We start from the raw sequence: 13,511 nt of genomic DNA, 5'->3' as shown, positions 1-13,511 counted from the left end.
CCACCACCACCAACAAAAACTTCTCTTGGTCCCACTTCTCCCTCCAGCCACTCCTCTCCCAATTTCTATTCTCCTTTATGGCAAAATTTCTTGAATGAGTTATCTGATTTCTCTCTTCCAATTCTCACTAAAATCTGTCCTGTTCAGGCTTTCATTCCCCGCACTGTGCCAAACCATCTCACCACGGTCAGTTATCTGCTATAGCCAATGGCTAATTCTCAGACCTCTTCTCACTCAAACTATCAACAGCATCTGATACAACTCGACTGCGTTTCACTCCTTTAAACACCTGCTTAAGTTGACTTCCAGGGTACCTCAAGTTCTTGGCTTTTCTTCCACCTCCTTCTCAGTCTCCTCTGCTAGTGCATCCTTTTCTTTATCTTCTGTACCTCTAATTCTTTGAGGACTCCAGGACTTAGTCCTTGTACCTTTTCTCTTACTTTTATCCAAACTCACTCCATTAGTAATCTCATTCATATTATGTTTTCTTAAGATCAGCTACATCTATAACTTACATGTTTCACCATAACCCTCAAATAAGGTCAACTATAGATAATTCTACTAATATTTGGTGAGGCAGCTACAAATGAAAAACAAATTCAAATAGAAACAACATAATTAAAATAAGTGACTTAATTTTCAATAAATCATCACCATCTTTCTGTAGTTTAAGTTCAATATTATTGGTATAGTCACTTAAAATTCAAAATAATAAAGCTAAATTGATGATAACCAAAACAAATATTTGTTTATTCTAGTCATTGATTACACTGGAAACATTTACATACCACACTGATTATTTAATGAAAAATGTAAATCATGATCTCCTCCATGGTCCTAGTTCCCTAGCCTTAAAATTTAACAGTAGCATTTTAACGTTAATATAGACTTGTTCCAAAAGCCCTTTTATAACAATTACCTCTTATATCTCAAGATTTCATTAGAATAGTAAAATAAATACTATTTTCACCGCACTTTCTGTTCCTAACATGACCTCTCACATAACCGTTAATAATGAGTGAATTTAATGAATTTAATTAAAATTGTTGAGGAACTCATAAAGCCATCCCTACTACACGAAATACATATTGAAATTCATGTTTAACTGATAAGAAGTCATTATGTCATCTTTCTGTACTTAGTATAGCATTACCAAAAAATTTACATTTTCTTTTTAATGCTAATGAATGAAATTAAGTTCTGTATGTACAAATCCACTGAAAGACACGCTCTATTTCATTTCCTTCTGTGATAGTGAAAATGGTGATTTTTATGATGTTAACACTATCTTACTGTATATGAGGCATGCAGTTGTACACTGCCTCTATCACAATGAAAAAGACTTGTTTTTGCAAGCAAGAATACATTTTAAAATACAGGAATCAGTAGTAACACATAACCACCTTCATCCCTCCAAGATTCCCACTTCAAATGATGTGGCTTTACTACTTGCCAACCCTAGAGCAACTGTTAGAAGTATATAGACAAGAGCAAGGCTTTAAAAACTGAACCCCATCTCTCGAGGGCTCCAATGCCAGTACTTCCAGTCCTAAGGAGCAGCACCTTTCCTTCTACTACTAAGCACAACAAGTGTCTGTGCACAGACTCTTTTAATCGCTCTACCTAAGAGATCTCCATCTCCGAAGTGTCTCTTTCTGACATAAATATTCTACCCTATCCATTCATTGCCTCATTATTATAAAACAACTTTGTCCTTACCAAGTTCCTGCAATCCTGTCATTCTCCTCTGCTTTCAAAACCAACAACACACTTTTTCTTTGCTTCCCTTCCTACTCACTAGCATCTCACATTCCTCTTCGGAGATCCGGCCAGACCACAAGGCCTTATCTCCTGTCCCAAGAGAACAGTAATATTAAGAATGCAACACATTATATCCTTTGATCACACCTTCGGTATCCTCTTCTGTCTCTCCTTTTTCTTTCCACTCAATGTTAGGAGTCAACAGTTTTGTTACACCTAGTTATTTCTACACTTTCTCCTCATCATAAATCCATCATTGCCAGATCTTTAACCATCAAGGGTTCTAAATTACTTACACAAACTTATACAATCAACCATAACAGTCCTGACAATATATAGTCCTGTGCTATCAGTCTGCCAGACAGCTCCACAGGGACATCTCACTAATTCAAATTCAAAATATCCAAAATCAAATTCATTATCCATCATTTCCCACTCTCCCCAAAAAGGAAACTTACTCATTGTTTGGGCTTCTCTATTTCTACTAACAGCACCCAATGACTTAGGAATTGAGATCATCTTTAAATTAAAGCAAAGTACTGGATTCTCCATTAATTGGTTCAGTCAACTTTCAAATGTATGCAAATTGCTGGTAAAACAGTTGCATCTCATCAAAAGGACACAACATAGCCATTTTCATTCAACTCCTTTGATGGTACACAAATCTGATACACTGCACACGACTTGAACTCTGAAATCAGTCCCCAACACTCACCTCCAGTATTGTGACCTAACAAGTAAACCAAAATAATTCAATTTTTTCATTACATCTAGAGGAAGCTTAAGTAAGGGGTAAGCCCAAGGCAGTTAAATTTTAGTGACTATTGTAAAAAAATTCTGTAGTGGTCTATATTTAAAACTTAGTTCCCACCACAAATAATGAGAATCATACTTCTTCACAGGGTTGTCGTGAGGATTAAATCACATGCATAAGATATTTAGTACAATGCCTAGCATATACAGGTGCTCAAAATTTTTCCAAAATTAAGAAACCAAACAGCAAATCCATGAAGCTCAGAGATCATCAAGCAGGATAAATACCAGAAAATCTACACCTAGGCATGTGATGTTCAAACTGCTGAAAACCAAAGACAAAGAAAAATTCTGAAAGACAGAGAAAAACCACTTAACCTATAGAGGGATAGTGATAAAATTAGATTGGACTTCTCCTCAGTAATCATACAAAAGAGAAGCAAACTAGGACAACCACTTACAAAACATTTTAAAAAGAAAGAAGTATAATTGATATGCTAAGAGAGGAGAGAAAAGCAACCATACAAAGTGCTCAATTAAAGTCAGAGAAAGTAGAAAAAGAGAGGACATTTTTGGGGGGTGGAGAGGGTGAAACAGAGGTTCCTTCCATCACCCAGATCGGAGTATAGTGTGCAATCTTGGCTCACTGCAAACTCCGCCTCCCAGGCTCAAGTGATCCTACTACCTCAGTCTCCCAAGTAGCTGGGACTACAGGTGCATGCCACCACACCTGGCTAATTTTTGTGTTTTTTTGTAGAGACAGGGTTTCACCATGTTGCCCAGGCTGGTCTCAAACTCCTGGGCTCAAGTGACTGGCCTGACTCAGCCTCCTAAAGTGTTGGGATTACAGGTGTGAGCCATCAGCCCAGCCAACTTTTTCTTTTTAATGAAACAAAGAACAAGTGCAATGAATAAAAAACAGTTGCAAATACATTAGATTTTAATACATCAATAATCACTTTAAATGTGAATGGTCTAAAAACACCAATTAAAAGGTAAGAGACAGAGTAGATTAAAAAAAAAGACCTAACTATATATTGTATATAAGAAACTCACTTTAAATATAGAAATAGATTAAAAGTAAAGAAATGGAGAAAGATATACCATGCTAACATTAATCAAAACAAATCTGAAGTAGCTGTATCAATTTGAGACAAAGTAGGTTTCTGAGCAAGGGAAATTAACAGGGATAAAGAAAGGCACTGCATTCTGATAAAGGGGCAAATTCTCCAAGACCTAACAATTCTTAATGTATATGCACCTAACAGAGCATCAAAATGTGAAGCAAAAAACTGATAAAACACCAGGGGAAACATGAACTCATGATCACAGCTGGAGATATCAACATCCTTCTATCAGTAATTAACTGAAAGGCAAAAAATCAGTAACAATACAGTTGAACTAAATACCACCAATCAACTGGATCTAACTGCTATTTATATAGTACTTCAACCAACAACAACAGAATACACGTTATTCTCAAGCTCACATAAGTCATTCACTGAGACAGACTATATTCTAGGCCATAAAACACACCTGAAAAAATTTAAAAGAAGAGAACTAACAGAGTATATGCTCTCAGATCACAATGCAATTAAACTAGAAAGCAATCTCAGAAAGATAGACGGGAAAATCTCAAAACATTTGGAGATTAAACATCACACTTCTAAGTAACACATGGTTCAAAGTCTCAAGAGAAATTTCTTAATACTTTGCATTAAGTGAAAATGAACATACAATTTATCAAAATGTGTGGGATGCACGAAAAGCAGTGCTTGGAATTTATGGCACCGAGTGTATATATAGATGGTCCACAGTCTATGATGGGATTACATCCCAATAAACCTGTTTTAAGTTGAAAATATCATGAAGTCTGTATTAGAAAAGTAGAAGGATCTATAAAACCACAAAAACCGAAAACCTAGGCAATACCATTCAGGACATAGGCATGGGCAAGGACTTCATGACTAAAACACCAAAAGCAATGGCAACAAAAGCCAAAATTGACAAATGGGATCTAATTAAACTAAAGAGCTTCTGCACGGCAAAAGAAACTACCATCAGAGCGAATAGGCAGCCTACAGAATGGGAGAAAATATTTGCAATCTACCCTTCCGACAAAGGGCTAATATCCAGAATCTACAAATAACTCAAACAAATTTACAAGAAAAAAACAACTCCATCAAAAAGTGGGCAAAGGATATGAACAGACACTTCTCAAAAGAAGACATTTCTGCAGCCAGTGGACACATGAAAAAATGCTCATCATCACTGGTCATCAGAGAAATGCAAATCAACACCACAATGAGATACCATCTCACACCAGTTAGAATGGCAATCATTAAAAAGTCAGGAAACAACAGGTGCTGGAGAGGATATAGAGAAACAGGAACGCTTTTACATGTCGGTGGGAGTGAAAATTAGTTCAACCATTGTGGAAGACAGTGTGGCAATTCCTCAAGGATCTAGAACTAGAATTACCATTTGACCCAGCGATCCCATTACTGGGTATATACCCAAAGGATTACAAATCATGCTACTATAAAGACAAAAGGAAACGTATATTTATTGTGGCACTATTCACAATAGCAAAGACTTGGAACTAACCCAAATGTCCATCAATGATAGACTGGATTAAGAAACTGTGGCACATATACACCATGGAATAATTAAGGCAGAAATCTACGTAATTGAAAACAGGAAATCAAGAGAAAAAAATCAATGAAACTNTAGAATGGCAATCATTAAAAGTCAGGAAACAACAGGTGCTGGAGAGGATATAGAGAAACAGGAACGCTTTTACATGTCGGTGGGAGTGAAAATTAGTTCAACCATTGTGGAAGACAGTGTGGCAATTCCTCAAGGATCTAGAACTAGAATTACCATTTGACCCAGCGATCCCATTACTGGGTATATACCCAAAGGATTACAAATCATGCTACTATAAAGACAAAAGGAAACGTATATTTATTGTGGCACTATTCACAATAGCAAAGACTTGGAACTAACCCAAATGTCCATCAATGATAGACTGGATTAAGAAACTGTGGCACATATACACCATGGAATAATTAAGGCAGAAATCTACGTAATTGAAAACAGGAAATCAAGAGAAAAAAATCAATGAAACTAAATGAAGAGTCTTTGAAAATAATAACAAAATTGATAAATTTGTAGTCATGTATTATGATGTACCACACAGAGCTTTTATTCTGGTTTTAAAAAAATGAGTGCTACCATTCAAAATAGCAAAGATATGGAATCACCCTAAGTGTCCATTGACAGATGAATAAAGAAAATTTAAATACAAATAATGGAATACTACTCAACCATTAAAAAGAATGAAATCATCTCTTTTGCAGCAACATGGATGGAACCAGAGACCATTATCTAAAGACCATTATCTAACTCAGAAACAGAAAGTCAAATACCATATGTTCTCATTTATAAGTGGGAGCTAAATAATTTGTATACATGGACATAAAGAGTGGAATAATAGACAATGGAGACTCTGAAGAGTGGAAGGATAGATGGTGGGTGAGGGATGAGAAATTACTTAATGGGTACAATGTACACTATACTAAAAAGCCCAGGCTTTGCCCCTATGCAATATATCCATGTAGCTTGTACCCTCTAAATCTATAAAAATAATTTTAAGAAATGAGTGCTAGTCGTCATCCTCAACTATAATATAAAATGCTTCACTGTTCCTCCCTTTTCATTTAACCTTTCCACAATTCTCTAGCATAACCTCTAGCACATGTATGTTATGAAAATTTAGCAAAATAAGACAAGAGATGTCCCTATTAAAATGACTAGAAAACAAGCTTACTTTTGTAGCATAAGGTAAAAACATAACAGACTTGATATTTTCTGGTAAATGAATCAAACAAGTTAATCCATGCCCTGATACATAAGCTTTTCTTCTTTTCAAATAAGTTAGTCAATGTAACTTTATTGGAGTACACCTGGCTAGGGGTTAGGAATAAAGAATGGCTAGATGCTGGACTAACTACTATCAAGCACACCAAATTAAAAAAAAAAAAAAAAAAACCTTTGCTGTCATCATCATCCAATAGATGTCACCACACCCAAAATCTACCTCCTCAGAATTCCTTTGGACCGTTAGTTTAAGAAATGGTACCTTTGCAGCGTAAGGGAGTAGGAAAAAAATGGGACTTTGAAATCACACATATCTGTGTTCAAATTCCATCTCCATTTCTATTAGCCATGTGACCTTGAGCAAATTACTTGATCTATGAGAGGACTCAGTTTGCCGGTTGACAAGTACCACAAATACAATTCTAACAGTTTATGCAAAAAAGAGGACTTATGACAAAGATAACTAGGATGTCTCTGGAACTCAATCTCAGGACCATGGACAAAGGAACTCGAATACAGTCAGGACTCTGTGCATCTGCTTCTTTGCACTCTTTGTTCTAGAAGCCCCAGCTTATCTAGCTCATAGGGCAAGAAACAAGGCCATTAACAGTTTCAGAGTTTTGTATCTCACAGCTTCAGCAATTGAAGAGAAAACAAATTATTCAACCTCTGGGCATGGAGGACCCAGGAAAAGTTCTGAGTGACTTGGCTTAGTGCAAGTGTCTAAAACCAGGCCAATAAACCACAGAAATCAACAGAATTGTGATTGGTCTCTCTGGCCCCTTTCAAGCCAAAGTGATCTTTATAAAAGATAGATCTGATTCAGTAATTAACCTGATTAAAACTCTTCATGGCCTTCCCCAAGAGACTTAAAATCCTTAACTTTGTTAAACCAAGCCTCATGTAGGCCCTCTGCATAGTCTGGCTTCTGTTTACCTCTGCAACCTCCTATCAAGTCACAATCCCTCTTACACTAAGCTTTAACTGTTTCATCTGTTCTTTGCATTCTCTTCCTTTTCCACCTACCTAACTTCCACTAATCCTGCCTCCAAGAAGTCTCCCCTAACTCCCAATGTAAATCCAGTTCCCTCTTCTTTTCCCTTATAGCATTCACCAAAATTTCTAAGTACAAATGTTTTGTTCAACACCTGTTTTTTACTATACTGTTAACTCCAAGAGAATAGAAACCTATCCTTTTTAGCACCTACTTGGCCCTCAATAATTATGTGCTGATTATGAACTACGAATCATTGGTTTAACAAGCAGGACCCACTAAATGAACCAATTACAAATGAGGGGACGGTAGCAGGCAGGCAGAATTGCTATTATCAAGTTATTAAAACGACTACTCCAACAGTAACTTATCGGTAAAAAGGGAGATAAAGCAGTTCTGAGAGAATCTGGGCTTCTGCTAGGCAGAACAAACAACCTGTTCAATTCAGTTAACCTTTTTCTTCAATTAAATCCTCACAGGGCTATGGTAGCAACTAAACAAGAGAAATAATAAATGTGATAGTACCTATACAGTGTCTTGTACATATAGCAAGCAAACAATGTTACTTCTTTTCCTTTTGGACCATGTTACACATTATTTTTTAATATCACTGATCTCCAAATAAGGAGTTAATAAAAAGCCTATAAAATACTCCAGTGCATATGACAAAAATAGCTGTGTTTTTTGACCTCTTCCCTCACAGCACCCTGATCTTTCCACGTAGGAAGAGAATGACTTCTCTTTTATGCTGTAGTAATTGCATACAATCAAAATCCATTCCATTTAGATTAAACCAAAACAGGCACTAGGAACACAAAAATGAAGCAAAACAAAACAACCAAACACTAACAACAAAACCGTCCTCAAGGAGTTCATACATTCACTTTCTCAATCTGCCTTCAGCCCCATCACATCCATACCAAAGCTTCATTGCACCCCAGGTAAGGCTGCTACAAACACAAGGTGCCCCATACTTCATGGGGCAATAACCCATCTTTGTATCTTCATACTCCCACTTCATCACCTCATTCCATTTTTTCCTTAAAAAAATTCTATGGAGATTCACTGGATATGATCTTTCTCCAAAGTATGAATAAAATCTACCCTGACTTTACTAATAGCTCAAAATAAGGAAACAAAGGAAACAATCCAAAAGAAAAATCCTGTTTTTTGACAGTGCTGGGAGTTTATTTTAAAACTTAAAACAAACGTAAAACCCATCACAAAAATAACACCTTTAAGAGACTAAAAAATCTTGCTTTTGAGAACGGGCATGTGAGAAAGGATCAAGGCTACTTTCTTTTTCAGAGGTAGGTCCAGAAAGAAATGTCCTCACAGAGGTACGTAAGCTGTAATATTAGGGAAAATGAACTATCAGAAAAAAAGTGGGATTACATCAAGCTTCAAAGTTACATCAAGCCTTGGAATTTTATTTGTAGCTAAAACAGACCTCAGAAGTCATCGACTTCTACCTTTTCATTTTATAATCAAATATCTTGAGAAGTAAAGTCACACAGAAGACTGCATTTCCTTCTAATTTCTGTCATGCCGTAACTTCTCGTCCCAGATAATGTAAGGCTATGCCACTCACTGAACTGAGAAACAGCCTCCTCTTCAAGTCCACTGGGTGAAAAAGAACAAGTTCCTAATATTGTCATGTCTAACACGAGAGTTACAGATCCTAGCATTTCAAGGTAGATCTGAAACTTATTTTTCCCATAGAAAGACTGTCATACAAATTATTATAGGTATTTTAATACACTTACGCTAATTATTAACATAATTTTATGGTTTTTTTAGTATTAACATAATCCTATAATTCAGGTATTTTATTATTTAAATAGGCTTTAGTGGGCTGTCTGTGACTCTAACCACTAAGTATATCGTTTCTGAGAAAATAAGACCCAAGTTCCAAACCATTTCACAAGTTGTAAAATATAATCAATCGTGTAGTAAGTTAGAACTACCAATTCACAAAATTATAAGCTGAATGTGATAAACTAAAAACACAAGATTCTTAATTTTATAAAAAGTTCCACCTCAGGGGTCATTTATTTTTAACAAGTAGGTACTCAGGCATTTAGCACAGGATTTAATTTACATATATCTTTTTATTACTATTTCACTAGAAAAGTTAAGGCGCAAAGAATCAAACACACTTCTATCTAGTGTAGGGAAAACAAAAAATATGTTGACACACATCTTCATAAAGTGAGCTATAAGAAGAAAATTGTTAATATTTCATAAATCAAAGACTGCTAAGTATCTAGTGCCAATTCAAAAGTGTACAGGTAATGGAATTAGATCTGAACAGGTAAATGGAGCTCCAAGAACCTCCAAATTCATTTTTCTCTTTTCTCCTGAGATAAAGTTATACATTTCATTAACTAAAATGTTTGATAAATCTTTAAAAATGTTTCACTGAGTATATTAATTCAATGGATATTCTTTACACATTCATTTTATTTGTTCAACAAAGAAAACTGAAACCCTATTTGTTAAACACTATACTGACAACTTTGAATTTATGACGATAAGCTGCAGGTCAGTTCCTCTCCTCAAATAACTAAAAAAACCATGACTTTACTGCATTTACCCAAATGACAGTGACAGCTAAATTTTAATTCATTTAAGAAAACATTATAAAACAATCAAATTCTCAAAAAAGAAACCATACAATAGTTAACTTTAAACACACTTCAATAGTCTTATCTATATGAAGTTTTCTCACAAAGTAACCAAAAGAACTGTTTTGGTAAAAGTGCTAATAATATAAACTTTTGATAGTAGTCCAATAAGGAAGTCACAAGATACTATGTACTGTGATAATGAAAATCAAGTACTTGGAAAGATATCTTAAGTTATTCCTAAAATAAAGCAAAATGTATAATTAAATATAGTCTTATACAATATTAATACACTGTCTCTGACTATATGAATATTTACAAACATGAGTAATAAAGTAACTCTATAGCATACCTTATAAATGATCACAACTAAGCATTTTGGATTGTAACACCTGCAAATTTTTAACAAAAAAGGCCTTAATATTTTTTGACTATAGTATTCTTCACTAACTTAATTCAATATTCTACTTATTATCAAGTCATAATTTTTATTTACTATTAACTATTTTATCTATATGTTTAACTACATGTAGGTATTAACTGTAATAACCTTTATGTCTGCAATTATTTAAACCCATTGATAGATGAGAAACATTTTTCAATTCAGAGGCGTATCTCTCCAAAGCAAAAATCAATGTTAATCAGTCATTCTAACATGACAAGGAAAATCCTGACATCTTTTCATTGTATTTTCACAGAAATTTTTTTTATCATTCATCAGCTATTTAAATTTTCTTTTAAAGGACTACAAAAACACACCTTTCCTGAATTTATGCACACTACCCACTAAATATTATCTCCATTTACATATAAGGAAACCAAGGCACAAAGATGTCCATTTTGTAAATTGCAAGGTCATTTCCTAACCAAGCAACTAATCCTACACCATCAACTTATATTGTATGTGCGCCACTTCCAAGTGCCATAAAACAATTACCGTACCTTAAAACTGCCTCTGCAATGCTTATATGTGATTCTCTTTTATCAGACGGGTTAATGCAACAAGCTTAAACAAGATGGAAAAGGAAAATTATAAAAATACAACACTTATTTTGATAGTGAATCATTTATTTTAAATAATGAGATGTAAACAGTTTTAACATAAAATCAAGTAACCAACAGTTGTTTCTTGTATTTAAAAAAAAAAAAATTCATCCTTCAGGTAGATCATGCAAAACTGAAGCCTACTCATACTTGTAGATCGAAGTTAGAAAAAAAAATTGGATTCTAAAACAAGTAATTAAATACATGATATTGCAAAGACAAAAGTGAATAAAAAATAACATCAGATAAATTAGGGAATGACTGATACGTGGTTAAAAACCTCACCTTAAATATTAAATTCTTCCATTCAATGGAAGGCAACGATTAGTAATGACACATTCTGTTACTGAAAAACAAATACAAAACTTTTCTTATTCAAAACTTCCGAAATTTTGTATCAAATACTTCACTCGAATATTCAATATAAACAAAAATATGTTTCCTAACAGAAACTTAGAGCATAAAGGATAAACTGTTTCTGAGAGTTCAAATTTAGACTGCATTTTTAATCATGATACAGTGCTACGATCAGAAAAATGAATGTTACCTACCATGCAAATTTAAATTTAAGAACATTAGACGGATTGAATAACCCATAAGTCAATTACATCAATTAGTGAAAACAAAAAAAACCTTAGCTAACCGTGAATCTAACACCAAAGAAAAAATTTAGGTCGAATCCACCGCACACCTTATTATACAGAAAAGGAAATGATTAGAGTAAGTCGTATTTAAGTACCTAGTCTAGCTGGGGATCAATTAATTAATCGGTTATAGGGCAGGTCGTGTATGTTGAGACAGGATGTGCTTTTCATCGTTATTCCAGTTCATTATCCGCAAGTGCAAGAGAAGGTGTCAGAGTACCGAAGCTAGGGGGCATGCTGTAGCAAGGGGAAAAGAAAAATGGGAAAGGTGCAATGGATGCTGCATAGTTGAATAATTATCTGGGTGGCACAATGGGCGAGTCCTGCCGACATGAGCGCTGAGTGAGCGGCTCCCTAACTCTGCCCGAGGCAGCCCCCACGAACGGGCACCAGAAGCGACAGCACTGCTTCGCCTTCCCTTCCAACCAAGAAAAGGAAGCCTGCACTCGCTTTACCGTTATGTCTTTAGACACCGACTCGCGGAGCAAACACGCAAACGCACGAGCTCGCTTTACTGAGCCCCGTGCACGTAGAGCGAGCAGAGGTTTCTCTGTCGCCCGGGGCTACCGCCTCCCCCGGAAAGAGGCACGGGGCGGATCGTGGGCGCGGGTGGGCAGGGAAGCCCGGGCGGTGGCACCTCAGGTGAGACCCGCAGTCTCTCCGGCGAAAGCAGCCCCGGGGCGGTCCCTGCAGCCGAGCCCCAGACGCGCCCGCCGCCGTCTCCCTCGGCACCCAGCCCGGCTGGCGGGTGGGCGGTGGGCGCTCGGGAAACCCGCGGATGGGGTGGGGCCGGGGCGGGGAGGCGCGCCCATCCATCCCCGTCACCTCTGCGGGCCACACACCCCTCGGTCTGCTCTGGCCGGTGAGGAAGAGTTCCTCTCCCAGCACCCCCTCCCCGAAAAAAGCAATTCCTCAGGGACTCGCGCTCACCGTGAAATCTTGGGGGCTCTCGCTTACCCCTTCTTCATGCTTCGGCAGCGGTCGCCGGTCCCCCTCGGCTCGCGGGACTCCACCTAGGGCCCCCAGGAGGGTCGGGCTCTGGGGCGGAACCCGCTCAGGACAGCGGCCGAGGCGCCAGGCCACGGGGAACGCCGCCTGGGGCGCCCACCGGCCGCCGGACCCACCGTGTGCTCGACGCGCGAGTGAACAACACCGCGAGCTGCCGCTCCCCCCGCCCCCTCCCCGCGCGAGACGCTCCACAACCGGACGCAGGGACCCGCGCCAGAAGCAGGGGGGACCTCAGGACTCTCTCCGGCTATGGTCCCATCCTTGCCCCCCGCCCCAGGAGCTATTCCCGGCCAGTCAGAGGTCTCAAAACTTCAGATTCTCACTTTCCTCTTCAGCCTCCAGTGCCCAGGTGCAGTCGAGGTGGGAAACCCAGCCTCCGCCCACTCCTCCATCAGTGGGGCTGAAGCTCGCTCTTCCCCCCTTTCCTGAGGTTCTGTGGTATTGCCCAATCCTCAGTTTGGGGGAGGGGGACGGAGAGAACAGTGCTTGGCTAGGGAATGAGGGAAGATGACAGCCAATTGAATGGAACATCCATTCGGGGCGGGGTCAAGGAGGGCCCCGCCCCGTCCCGCCCCTCATTCCAAACTACACTTCCCATTGTGCCCTCTGGTGCTTCCTGCCGCGCTGCACGCTGGGAGTGCAGGACCGCGAGGCCTCAAGGTATTTTGGAACTCGTATTCTTTAGTCAACTAGGTCCTGAAAGTTATAAGCTATTATAATTCTCTCTTTTTCCCTAGATAAACTTTTTTAAGCCCTCAGTTCGACAGTAGTTATTCTAATAATAATTAGCTTATTGTT

At 37.9% G+C, this 13,511-nt stretch overlaps 2 protein-coding genes across 11 annotated transcripts in view; one reads left to right on the top strand and one right to left on the bottom strand.

The window, feature by feature from the left end:
- WASF1 (WASP family member 1) overlaps window positions 1-13,250 on the bottom strand; it is an 81,057-nt gene extending 67,807 nt beyond the window's left edge. For 2 of the 9 annotated variants that reach the window (XM_017889639.1, XM_017889648.1), the window contains exon 1: window positions 12,636-13,215. The gene's annotated coding sequence lies outside the window, so the exon portion shown is untranslated. Of the gene's footprint in view, window positions 1-10,959; window positions 11,024-11,346; window positions 11,408-11,800; window positions 11,943-12,635 lie in introns of all 9 variants that reach the window. The other 7 variants (XM_017889643.1, XM_017889644.1, XM_017889641.1 and 4 more) reach the window with 7 other exon arrangements.
- Window positions 13,247-13,511, top strand: part of CDC40 (cell division cycle 40) — a 52,717-nt gene continuing 52,452 nt past the window's right edge. The window contains exon 1 of one of the 2 annotated variants that reach the window (XM_017889637.1): window positions 13,247-13,373. The gene's annotated coding sequence lies outside the window, so the exon portion shown is untranslated. The remainder of the gene's footprint in view (window positions 13,374-13,511) is intronic. The other variant, XM_017889638.1, reaches the window with a different exon arrangement.

Source organism: Rhinopithecus bieti, unplaced genomic scaffold (genome assembly GCF_001698545.2).
Source record: "Rhinopithecus bieti isolate Rb0 unplaced genomic scaffold, ASM169854v2 scaffold_18548, whole genome shotgun sequence".
NCBI classification, from domain to species: Eukaryota; Metazoa; Chordata; class Mammalia; order Primates; family Cercopithecidae; genus Rhinopithecus; species Rhinopithecus bieti.
The sequence above is the reverse complement of the archived record's forward strand: the minus strand, read 5'-3'. Positions and strand labels throughout refer to the sequence as shown.